This window comes from Capsicum annuum, unplaced genomic scaffold (genome assembly GCF_002878395.1).
Source record: "Capsicum annuum cultivar UCD-10X-F1 unplaced genomic scaffold, UCD10Xv1.1 ctg3430, whole genome shotgun sequence".
NCBI lineage: Eukaryota > Viridiplantae > Streptophyta > Magnoliopsida > Solanales > Solanaceae > Capsicum > Capsicum annuum.
The window spans coordinates 906,086-919,042 of NW_025841136.1; the positions used below are offsets into that span (position 1 = coordinate 906,086).

The window sequence follows — 12,957 nt, forward strand, 5'->3', positions numbered from 1 at the left end:
AGTAATGTCTAGCTACGAACTTAAAATAACATAGCTAAATTTACATATTTTTTTTGTGATGAGATATAAATTGTAGCAAAAAAATTTCTCCATTTGCTATAAAAAAAGTATTATTATTTTCATGATAATTATGTATATTTTTCTATAAATTTAAAAAATTATAGCTATTAATTCATAAATGTATTTGAGGAATGACATAAAATTTATAAAAATTATAGCAGAATATTTTAAATTATGTAATAAAGCAATATATTAGAGAAAGGAGTTAACAAAGGTTCAACAAAATTATTATAAAACATCGTTTAACTCAAGCATATCAATGTACTTTTGCAAAAGAAAATAGTTGTTCAAGTCCTTGTCCATCTTGATTTTTTCATCACTCCTTCACAAGCTGTAATAACAACTAAAACAATCAAATAAGAGGATGATAAAATATAATAATTGCAAATGTTAAATTTAACTATTAATGTGAATATTTTCTTCTAGAAATTACATATTTACTAGATAAGTGATACAAAATAATATAAATAAGTACTTATAGTTAGATTTGCATCATTTGATTGTTGACCTTGCACTGCAATCATCATTTGAAATTTTTCTTTCCATGTTTCACTCAACTCTGCTAACTTATTATCTGTTTTTTTTTTCATTTCTTCAATTTTTCTATCAGCTTCCATTTTAATTTCTTCCACATGCTCGTTGATTCCTTTTTTGGTTGTTTCTAATTGCTTTATTAGTTGTATCTTTGTTGATCTTCCACCGAAGTATTCAGTAATATTTTTTTCAGAAACATATGCTTGAAAATATCCATTTTTTTCTGTCTCAAGTACTTTTGCAAAGATATCATTATCATTCAAAGTAATTTCTCCCTTCTGTTGTTGCTCTTTTAATTGGGCAAATTGATCCTATAACTTACATTTATTGACCATTGTAAATCTATTCACAGAAGGAGACTGGCATACATCATATATATTCTCCAAGCATAACATTACTTTGAGGTTGGCATACATAATATATATGTTCTAGCTAAAACTGGCCAATATTATCAAATATTCATCATACAAGCGCAAACGCGTGAAGCGCCCACAAACATTTATAAATCATTGAATGTCATATTTTTTATTACTTGAGAAGGTGACCTATATCCTTGGTCATATCAAGTCAATAAGCTAAGATAGCGAGGGGGTCTGGAGCGTCTGCTGTTTTCTTCTCGTACACAAGTGCAAATGTAACCATTGATGTTCACATGATGAGATTACTGTGAAAGAATTGTATAACTCTCTAACACCTCCTTTAATCACTTTCCAAGTGATTTGACTTCTTCTGAGGATCGATGGCTTCAATCATTTCCGTAGCAATTTTTTTCCCATCTATAATCATTAAAATTTAAAAAAAAAAAAATACACAAGAGGTGTTATCTAGTTCAATGGTCAAATTCTCATTAAAGATTTAAATATTCAAAAAATAATATCCTCATCTTATTTATCTTGTTTTTCCTCATTATTTATTTTCTTAAAAACTATTTGACGTTCATGAAGATTGAACTGAGCTACGTTTTGTCCCGAATGTAATTCCCTTAGAATATCAAAAGAACAATTTACATTGTAGAGAATATGGGAATTAGTAGGACATATTATAATTTTTTATATATTGTGTTTGGTGTGATTGAATTAAATTTCCATGAAAGAATTTTTTATTTGCATACTGTTTGAAAAATATTTTTTAATTTTTGGTTGGTGAATGAAAGATATATACAAAAGTTATATATTAACGATTAGTATAATTAGTGTTTTAATTTTATGGAAATTTTGAGTGCTACAGATAATGTTTAATCATTTTTTGGGCTAAATAAAATAAAATCAAAAGTTAAGATAGTTTTGTTGAGGAAGTAACTTTCAAGTTTCACCCACAAGTGAATTAAGTTACGTTTCCTTCTTTGATGCAAAATGTTTTATTCAGAATATATTTATGGTAATCGAACACTATCAAATAACTTTTTATGGAAATAATTGTCTTAAAAGATGACATTGGTAATAAGAGATACACCTAAATATAAAAAATTGATGCAAACAAATAATATGGGGAGAGCGGAGAAATGTCTATTACCCTCCATATATTTCCAACTAACAATCGAACTAATCTTCAATGTTTCATCTTCATGAATCTCAAAATGTTTGACATTATTAGGGCTTATATTCGGTGCATGATGTGTATTTGTGTGAAAAATAACATGAAACAAGTGTTCTCCACACTTCACCTCCATTGAAGCAATCAACTTGCCTTTCATACCCATATTCTTCTCCTTCAAATTGCAAGAAGTTATGAAAAGAAACTGGCGAGGAAATATTTAGAGCTTCTAGCCTTTATATAGATTTTAATTAGCTATGTAAAGCTAGCTAGTAGAAAGATTATTCACCACATATCTATATCACACGTTAATAACATTATTAGTAGGGATGTTAGTTCATGATTTTGTGAATAATTAAGTTTTAGTTTAGTTATAAATTTGAATTTTACAAGGAAATTTTACATACCCATACTAATTAAATATGATGAAGATACATTAACAACTACTAATGCAAATTCATTTGTAGTAAATATTGAGATTTACAAGTACGCGATTTTTAATTTAAGGATCACAAGAGTGTGGACATCAATTTTATAGTGCTAACCTAATTAATGGATTATTTACACACTTACTAAAGTAATTTGACCTTTTCACGTCATACATATATATGACGTGTCACAGAAAAAGTGGTTTACACATAATTCTATGCACTTTGACTAGAAATTTATAATTTATATCTATAATCTATAATATATTAAAAGTTTGAAAACCTTTAGAAAAGTGATTTGAACTTTTTATCATTCATTAAAAGACTCTTCTTTAGACAAAACTGTCTTTTTCACCATTTTTTAATTTATTATTTAACTACTTTTTATTATATTAACTAGACTTCCTAAAATATATGTGACTATTAAAATATATAATAGGAGAATTAATTAATATTTTCCTTTCTACTAGACTTCCTAACATATATGAGACTCCTAAAATATATGGTAGGAGAATTAATTAATAATTTTCCTTTCTACTATTCAATTAGAAAACTACACCTAAAATAGGACTTTATTAAGGAAATATTTCTATAAATATTGAGATGTACGTTAAACTGGAGAACAAACCGGTTTGCCTACTAGGAGAATATGATTGATGCCTATCTAACTTGATTCGATTACATGTCTAGATTGATGGATGCTTGATTTTCTAACCCTCAACTCTTTCACTGGTTTTGTTAGCATAATAGAATTCAACATGTGTGTGTGTGTATATATATATATATATATATATATATATATCTTCTTTGTTTTCATTCAAAATCATTCTATAAGGTCGAAATTTTTGCTCAAATAAGAATTGGTTGGATCAAAATCGAAGTTTTGTGATTACTATTATATTTTTTTTTATAGTTTACAGGTCGTAGATGAATGCCGATTGGCTTTGAAGAATTTCTTATGTAAATGACGCCCCGAATCTAGTACCCGGAACATTACATGGTGCTCATGGCCTCGAAAAATCGCAAGCTAACTCATGACTGATATGTGTAACTGAGCACTGAATAATATACTGTAATTATGCAGAATATAAGCTGTAAGGCCATAAGGTTCAAAACTGAACTAATACTGAATATAAAATAATGTCTGTAATGGGGTATAACAATATTCAAAACTAAAATAAACTATCTGAAACATGCAGTGGTTTGAAAGCCTCTAAACTGTCTGAAATCTATGGAGTTGATGGGACATATCCCCAACTAACTCTGAACTACTGAAATAATATAGTAATAAAATAATCATGCTATCCTCGAATGATGAGGACTCACTGCTAATCTGGATGCTGAACGTCTGATCTACTAAGGATGTTGGGGAGCTCGTGCTTCTAAACCTATGGTATAAAATACCATAGCGCAAATACGTCAGTACGTTGAATGTACTGGTATGCAAGTGAGGTAGCTGAAAGCAATGGTTCATATGCATGAACAATACTAACTGACTGAATAACACGAACGTGAGAATACATGCATGAATATGTGACCGTGACTGAGATCATGGTAACACCGACTCATGAATTCTGATAACGCGGATTTTCTGATATCCGAGTACTAATATTGGGATACTGAAGGACTAAGTCTATTGAGTGCTGAGGAACTAATGTCGTATTACTTATAAATGAATAACTGTTTCTGGCAGTTCTGATTATGAAGAATTGGTCTGATTGACTGTATCTGACAGTCTTGAAATCTGAATATTGGTAACATGAATTTCGTATAATTAATATACTATTAACTGGGTGACTGTGTCTGACAGTCCTGAAATCTGATAGAACTAGCTGAGTTCCGTACTGTACTGAGTGACTGTATATGACAGTCTTGATATTCGAAGAACTATCTGAGTTCTATTAAAGAGACTGAGTGACTATATCTGACAGTCTTGATTCTATAACTAAAACTGTGGGAGAATTCATTAAACTGATATGCCCCAAATCTAAACTGGTGGGGTCCAACCTATAGCCCCAGCTGGAAGGGTGTCAGTACCGTGCCATGGGTAAAGGCAAACTGTGAGTAAACCCTCTCTGACAAGGGGTTCTTCCGTCAACCCCACCTGTAAGGAAAAATCAAATAAGATGTATAGTCCCTAGACTCGTAGGGGTACATCTCTACCTACACTGGCTACGTAGTTCTGGAACGCAGGGATTGCTACTAAGGATCACACCTTCTACTGGCTGAAAGTATGTGTCCTCATCCCTAGATTCACTCGGTGCTGAATCCTACTCCCAACTGAATAGACACAGAAATGATTTCCTAGTTTATACTAGGCTGGACTAATCTGTTACTAATTTTACTAATTAACTAGATTGAATTGAGTTCACTGGATTTCCATTAACTGACGAAATACTACTGAAATCTATTAACTGATAGAATGCTACTGAGTTCTGCTAGCTGACTGAGTTTACTAAGGTCCGAACTGAATACTAATGAGACATGATGATTGACTGAGATCACTGAGATTCCTGAGATTACTGAATGAGACTGGACTGATACTGAGTTTACTGAGTTTTCCTTAGTCACATGATTGACTGAATTCTACTGATCATGGCTTGATTGAGAGTATCGTGAAAACTGAAACTGGCTCTAGGCACACAACTAAATTATCAGGTATTTAATACCCTCAGGACTCGATAGCATAAAAGTAAATCATGGCAAAAGCTTGAATGCACAACAATGGCTACATATATCCATAATTCATTGACTTAGATATTTTATCAAACACTTTACATGGACTAACTTGTACATGAATGGGGATTTCATAATAACATGCTATGAATACACTATTTTCTTCACGTAGACATTTTATCAAACACATGGGGAGCATGCTTTGGTTATGCAACAATTAATAAATCAAATTATCATGGCTACATAATTCAACTTGCAAATTGAAGGTTTTCTCATGAATATTATGCAAAACATCACATACTAGGATCAATCATTGGAAATGTAATTTGAAACATGAATCAAAACCCAACAACATGAACATGAATTTCAATTTAACTAAATTATGAACATTCATAAATACAAAATCTTTGGATTTGAAAAGAGATTCTTGAGCTTAATGGTTGAAAGGGACCCATGAATCAACACTTGACATACCTTGATTCTGAGTTTCTTGAAGTTCTTGAAGGGATTCTTGAGATTTGCTTTTGAAACTTGGGGCTAGGGTTTTCTATCTTTGAGAGAGAGTGATTTATTTCTTGAGAGAAGTGGGTAAACAATAAGATAATAGGTTTTTTTAGGGTTTATTGTTATGTATAGGCTGATTTGAGGTTTTTGAAATTTGCCAAACAACCCCTGAAATTAAATGACGAAACTTGAAAAATCTCAAATTTACACGATGGCGCGATATGGTGAAATAGCGTCAGTTCACTGGAAATTGGACAATTGGGAAACTGGTTGGTGGCACGACGTGGTGGAAATCGCGTTGCCACCTTGGTTGCAAACTCGAATGGCACCACGACGCGGTGAAATCGTGTTGGTGCACTGAAAATTGACAATTCTGAAATCGAGCCTTGGTGCAATGCGCCAATATCACGGAGGCTCACTGTTTTTTGATGAATGCCATTTTGGCTAACTCCGCGATGCGCTAAAGTACCAGATGGTACACTGTCTTACTAAAATGGCTTTAACTCTCCGCCCGGGTGTCAGATTTGGGCGAATTCGGTATTGATGGAAATCTTATTCAATTTTCCTCACAACAAAAAGTCAAAATCTTGAAAATTCCACATGTATAAAAGTGGATTCATATTTTAAAGTAAGTCTTTAATATTTTTGGGATGAATTTAAGTTAGGTAGAAGTACGAGGTATTACAAAATATTAGGTTTAATTGTATTATTTTGACATCTTTATTATCTTATTATTTTATTTTAATTACAAATTCTAGATGAATGTGGGTTGGCTTTGAATTTTTTTTTAGGTAAAGGTTAGGTTTAATTATATTATCTTAATATCTCTATTAGTTGTTATTTTGTGGTAGTTTACAGTTCGTAGATGAATCTCGATCGGCTTAGAGAATTTTTGGTGTGTAAAATTTAAGTTTAATTGTATTATTTTTATATCATTTTTATCGTATTATTGTGTTGCAATTTACAAGTGATAGATAAATGTTGGTCGGCTTTGAGGATTTTTTTAATGTAAAGGTTAAGGTTTAGTTGTATTATTTTGATATCTCTATTATCGTATTATTTTGTTATTGTTTACAGGTGTTAGATGAGTTTCGGATGACTTTGAGAAAATTTTATGTGTAAGGATTAGATTGAATGTTGATCGACTTTTAAAAATATTTTTGGTAAAGATTAGGTTTAATAAATAAATTTGTCATCTTTACATACTCAAAAGATATTAAATTTAATTATTATATTCATCTTTATTATTTAAACAAATATCCTATTTAATGTAATGTTTGAACTCATTAAAGTGAGGTACACACACAAATCACATACACCTAAACTAGTAAATTTAAAAAAGACAAAAACTTTTGAAATTTATAGTTTTAAAAAAGTCATAAATATTTGTGTGAAAATAATTTTATATAAATATATAAATTAAAGGTACACTTCTTTTAGGATTGAACCAGTAAGAAAGTAAATCACATAAATTAGGATATGGAATATATGTTTAGGGTAAAATACATCGCTAGGCCCCTTAACTTGACATCATCTATCACTTTGGCACCTTAAGTGGACGTTGTTCACTTAGGAACCTCAAGTAGTATACGATGTGTTATTTTAACATCTTTTGCACAATTAATAAAAATTTATTATACGTGTGTCTTATACACGCTATGACGTGTAAAGTGACCAATAATAATAGTACATTTGATATTTTTATCCAAATAATTTTTAAATAATTAAATTAAATTTAAAAATTACCTCTAACCCCCCGCCATTCGTCTTCTCCAAACACCCCCACCCCCGAAACCCTAATCATCTTCTTTAAACACCTTTCCCCACTTTATAGATGTCCCAACCTTCTCTCCTTCCCGAATTATCTTTTCTAAATGCTAGGTAAGCAAAATCTCACACCATATAAGACAAGCAAAATACAAAAATAAAACCTAAAAAGGTGAGACTTCTAGAATGAAGTCAAGCGATAATGCATAACATAGTGGAAACTGAACAAAATACATAAATTTTCAAAAATGGTGTCATAAATAGAAGAATGCACTGTTTGAAATGGAAAATACAAAGTTGATCTCTAATACTAATATAGATAAGATAATATAGATAGAGGTTGGAACAAGGCTCCGAATGGGGAGTTCACCACGTACTCGAAAGATATCACTGCACCATCTCTATCACAACTCAAAGTTGAACTAGGATCTACACAAAAAGGACATAGTAGGGGTGAGTACCCATGTGTACTTAGTATGTATCATAGGTTTACTGTGCCAATTAGAAAATAATACAAATAAAATATATTATGAGCACGTCACATATAAATAGAAAAGTTCGCAAATAATAGATCTCATTGTCTCCACTAACAATTCTAAGATATAAGAGCAATAAAGGAAACTGTCTAAACAATAATAACATATAAAGGAATACACCATAATGTAAAAAAAATGCAATAATGATCTGATTATGATGAAAATAAGTCATGGAATTACTTTTTGTGTAGCTTTTCAAGCTTTCATGCTTTAAGATAGGTCCCATGGGGGATCGAGGGGTTCGCAACCCATATAGTTTCTTATATATTAATTTCATATCTCAACTCACCTCTACGGTTAATGTTCATGAATCAAGGGTTTTACAAATTTTCTCAATCACCTCTCAGGTTATTGTTCATAGACCAAGGGTTATTCGAGATAGTAAGAATAAAATTTCAGAAATTTTCAAGGACCAAAAATTCAGAGTGTTGAAGGAACTCAAGAAGCAGTTGAAAGATCTTTTGGATAAGGATTTTATCTGTCCTAGTGTGTCTCTGTGGGGTGCTCCAGTTCTCTTTGTATGTAAACCTAGCGGAGCTTGGGTTGGTCCCTATCCCACCGCTAGCTGTGGGGAAAGAATCTTTGCTCAGGTATAGGAATAAGATCTGGGGAAGGAGGCCTATCCTGGTCCCTAGCTGGGGACACATCACAAGGCTGTCGTTAACCTCTAGGCCACCTACAAACAGAAGTTGGATCCCTGGGCTCGATCTCAAGACCCTCATCTTATGTAGAAGTAGCACGTGTCCTAGCCATCTGCGAAAGAGTAATGTCAAGGAAATATTCAACAAATCAACTTAGACTCTTAGCACGATATGAGTGAAAGAAGTAAAGAACTCATAAGAATATCCCATAGCCTTTCAAAGATAGGAAATAAATGTTAATGTTCCCATCCGCAGGACTCTATTAGACACTTGCTCTTGTACCAACAATACCAATGAAACTTGGATCTGTACCAATTTTTCATGAACAGATTTATAAATCATGATTGATGGCACTTACTAAATCCCGCCTATAGGTAAGCAAATACCATAACCCGAAGCTATCACAGTGGGTTAATTTGATAAAAAATGCCATCATAGTCCAAATTTAATGAATACAAGTTAAAATATAAATATAACATCATCATAAGATACCAATCACATGAACTGGTAAAGCCAATATAAGAGAATCTAATGTGAATAATACAACTTAAAAAACTTATAGTCAATACATTTATCTCAAATACTAGACTGTATGTAAAAGTTAGAGGGAAAATGGGCGACTCAAACTCCATGAGCTCACCCTATCTCTGAAAGATCAACTCTGTATGAACTCAAATCAACGGTGACAACTAGTACTCAGATCAACATCAAAGAGGTATAGAAGTATAGTATGAGTACTAACACAATAGGTAATCAGTAAAAAAAAATAGGGAGGGGGTAGTGGACTGGAAGGTCAGGGTAGGGGCAGGTTAAGTAAAAAATTTAGAATTAAAAAAAAAATTAAAAAATTATTTTTTGGGGGGGGGGGGGGGGTCGATAATGTGGTGAGGGTGGGATTAGGAAACAGTTTTGAAATATTTTAAAAAACAAATTAAAAAAATATTGAGGTAGACATTTGGTCAGGGTGAGTCCAGGTAGGGGTAGGGTGGGATAAGATTTTTTAAAAAATTTCTAAAAAAAAAATAAAACAAAATATTTTTGTTGAGGGGAGGGGTTTAAATAATATAGGGTAAAGAGTAAAATAGGATTATATAATTTTAATCAAGGGCATACTTGAAAAAATATAGGAAACCATGATATATCATCAAATTAGTGGTTACATAAAGTGAGGTTTTTATGGTTACCAAATCATAAAATCATACCATACCACATCATATATTTTAAGAAAGAGAAAAGACATCAAAAAACCCCTAAACTTTTCCACCAAACTTTTTTGATTAAAATCAGGTTTTTGGCCCTTTTATTAAATCAAAAGGAGTTATTTACAAAGTCCATGCCCAAAAGTGATCTGGCCCAAAAGACCAATCAAACAACAGTCCCTAATAACATAAAACTCCATCTAGGAAAGTATCCTCTTCCACTTCTAACATCTTCTCTGATTATCTCATTCGAAGGTGAAATTGTCGATCAATCCAGTTCTCACCCTCTGCTATATCATGAAGCTCCCATCAATTATGAAATGAATAATTGGCAATTCTCAGATAAGTGTCAATTCCATTCTTTAATTCATTTTCAAATCTGTGGGCTAAGCTTCAATTTAAGATAATACCACCACATAATCTAAGAAAAAATCAAAGAAAGTGATGACCTTATTTTTGGAAACTTGAATCTATGGAACATGAGATATCAACTCAAAATTATGATGTCCTTATTTTTGGGAACATGAATCTGTGGAATGGGGCTATATCAACTCAAAATTAGAGCTTTGAATATTCATTAAGCTGTATTATTATTTTAATGTTCGATCATTCAACACCCCAAGCTCTCACCAGGTGTAGATCTTTGTATTCAAGGAATTTATTTCCAATTAAGGTATTGTCTTCTTTACAAAAGCCCCTATTTGGAGATTATTTTTATCCTACTGCTACCTCTTGAATGTGTGTTGATGTAATGACCCGATTTGCTGAACTAGAATGCTACACAATGCTCATGACCCTGAAGGACCACAAGCTAACCCATGATTGATATCTATACCTCTATACTGCATAAGATAACATAATAACACAGAAACATGCACTGAAAGGCCATAAGGTTCGATCATTAACATAAATGAATAACGTAACATCTGTGTGGGGTAATAAAATACCCAAAATAAAAATGAAGTCTAAAACATGATAGTCTGTATCTAGTTTGAAAGCCTCTACTATCTGAAGAATTTGAATAAGGAGTTGATGGGACATGTCCCCAACTAACTCCAACTAATAAGCTAATCAATGAGATACTAGAAAATTATTATGTCCTCGAAGGATGAGGACTCACTTCTACTCTGACTGCTGAATCTGGAATCTACTGCTGATCTGGAACTCGTATGTCTGAACCTATGGTGTAACATAAAAAAAAGCACCATAGCGCAAATGCGTCAGTACATATGTACTGAGTATACATGTGAGGTAGGCTATATGCAATGGTTCACATGCATGAATAATGCTAACTGACTATCTAACATGAACGTGAGAATACATGCATAAATACGTAACTGTAACTAACAACGTGATTTCGTGATTTATGATTCTATATACGGATAATGTGACATGCTAGTAACTGATATGACTGATAAAATGAAGGACTATATCTGAATAATATTGATAACACAGGTGACTGTAGCTGACAGTCCTGAATCTGATGGAATTATTGAGTTCTGTACTGTATCTAAGTTGACTGTATCTGACAGTCCTAAAATCTAAAGAACTATCTGAGTTCTATTACTGAGACTAATTGACTGTGTCTAACAGTCCTGGTTCTATAACATGAAACTATGGGAAGTAGTATTTAACCGACATGCCCCAAATATACTATAATAGCTGAGCTGAGGTCTAATCTGTGCCCTCATTGGAAGGGTGTCAATACCGCGCCACTGGTAAGGACAACATGTGAGTAAGCCTTATATAACAGGTAGCTCTAGCGAGAATGGTGGGAACCCTCACATAACAGGTTAAGCCACCTCATCTACCCTAATATAGCAGGCTATGATATCTCAACTATGCTGGCTACATAGTTCTGGAACGCAAGGATTGCTTCTAGTAATCACACCCTCATATAACAGGTGAGTCCCCATCCTTGGGGTCACTCGGTGCTAATTCCTACTCCCATCTGAATAGATGCTAAACATGATTTACTAAACTGAACTGAGCATGGACTGAGTTACTGAATTTCGATGGCTGGCGGAATACTACTGATATCTGGCAACTGACTGAGTCAAGAGATCATAGATAGTTTTCCTGAGTCATAAGACTATCTGAAGTCTAAGAGTTCATATCTTGACAGAGAGTATCATAAAAACATGACATGGCTCTAGGCACACAACTAATGTTTCGGGTATAAGTACCTCCAAGACTCGATAGAAGAAAACTCACATAGCATGATTTACTTGAAGACTTTACTAACATCATAATACATACTACATTCATAGCAGTGTTTCATTAAACATGTAATAGGCATGAACTTGTACATACATGGAGATTTTATGATATCATGCTAGTTAGACAATATTCCTTCATCTAGGCATTTAATCAAACATATGACAGGCATGGTATATGTAAACATCATTATTCAATTCTAATTTCATCATTCAAGGGTTTAAATCTTAGGGTTGCATGAATTTATGGCTATAGTAATTAAACCCATATAGAAAGTATCAACAATCATGGAGTAGAATCCTATTTTATATTTATTAAACATGAACATGAGCAGCCAAAATATGAAAACATATATAAAATTCATAACTCGAGTTTAGAAAAGGGTTTCTTGAACTTCATGGACGAAAGGAGTCCTTGAATGAACACTATGCATACCTTAGTTCGTGATTTTGTGAAGATTGATGGTGAAATCTTCTTCAAATTGGACCTTCGATGAAAACCCTAGCTTGAGTTCTTGAGAGTATTTGAGATAAACATCAATATTTTGGATGAATAAGGGCTAAATCCCATGTTTGGAAGCTTATATAGGTGGGAAATTGACCCTTTTAACCCTGGACACGTAATTTTAATTTTCAGTAAAATTTCCCGAATTGGGCCCTTGGTACGACGCGCCACCATCACGCCAAGTCACTGGAAATTGACAAATGAGAAATTTCACGGTGGTGCGACACGGAGCTATCGCATTGCCACCTTTTCTACGACCTGGAAGTTTGGCGCGATGTACCAGTATCACAGAGCAACACTAAAAATTGATAATTGCCATTTGAGCTATCTCCACGACGTACTGAAGGCTCAGGTCAAA

At 32.9% G+C, this 12,957-nt stretch overlaps 1 pseudogene; it reads right to left on the bottom strand.

Moving 5' to 3' along the window:
* Window positions 1-1,122: 1,122 nt before the first annotated feature.
* Window positions 1,123-2,293, bottom strand: LOC107872467 (annotated as a pseudogene).
* Between the last annotated feature and the right edge of the window lie 10,664 nt (window positions 2,294-12,957).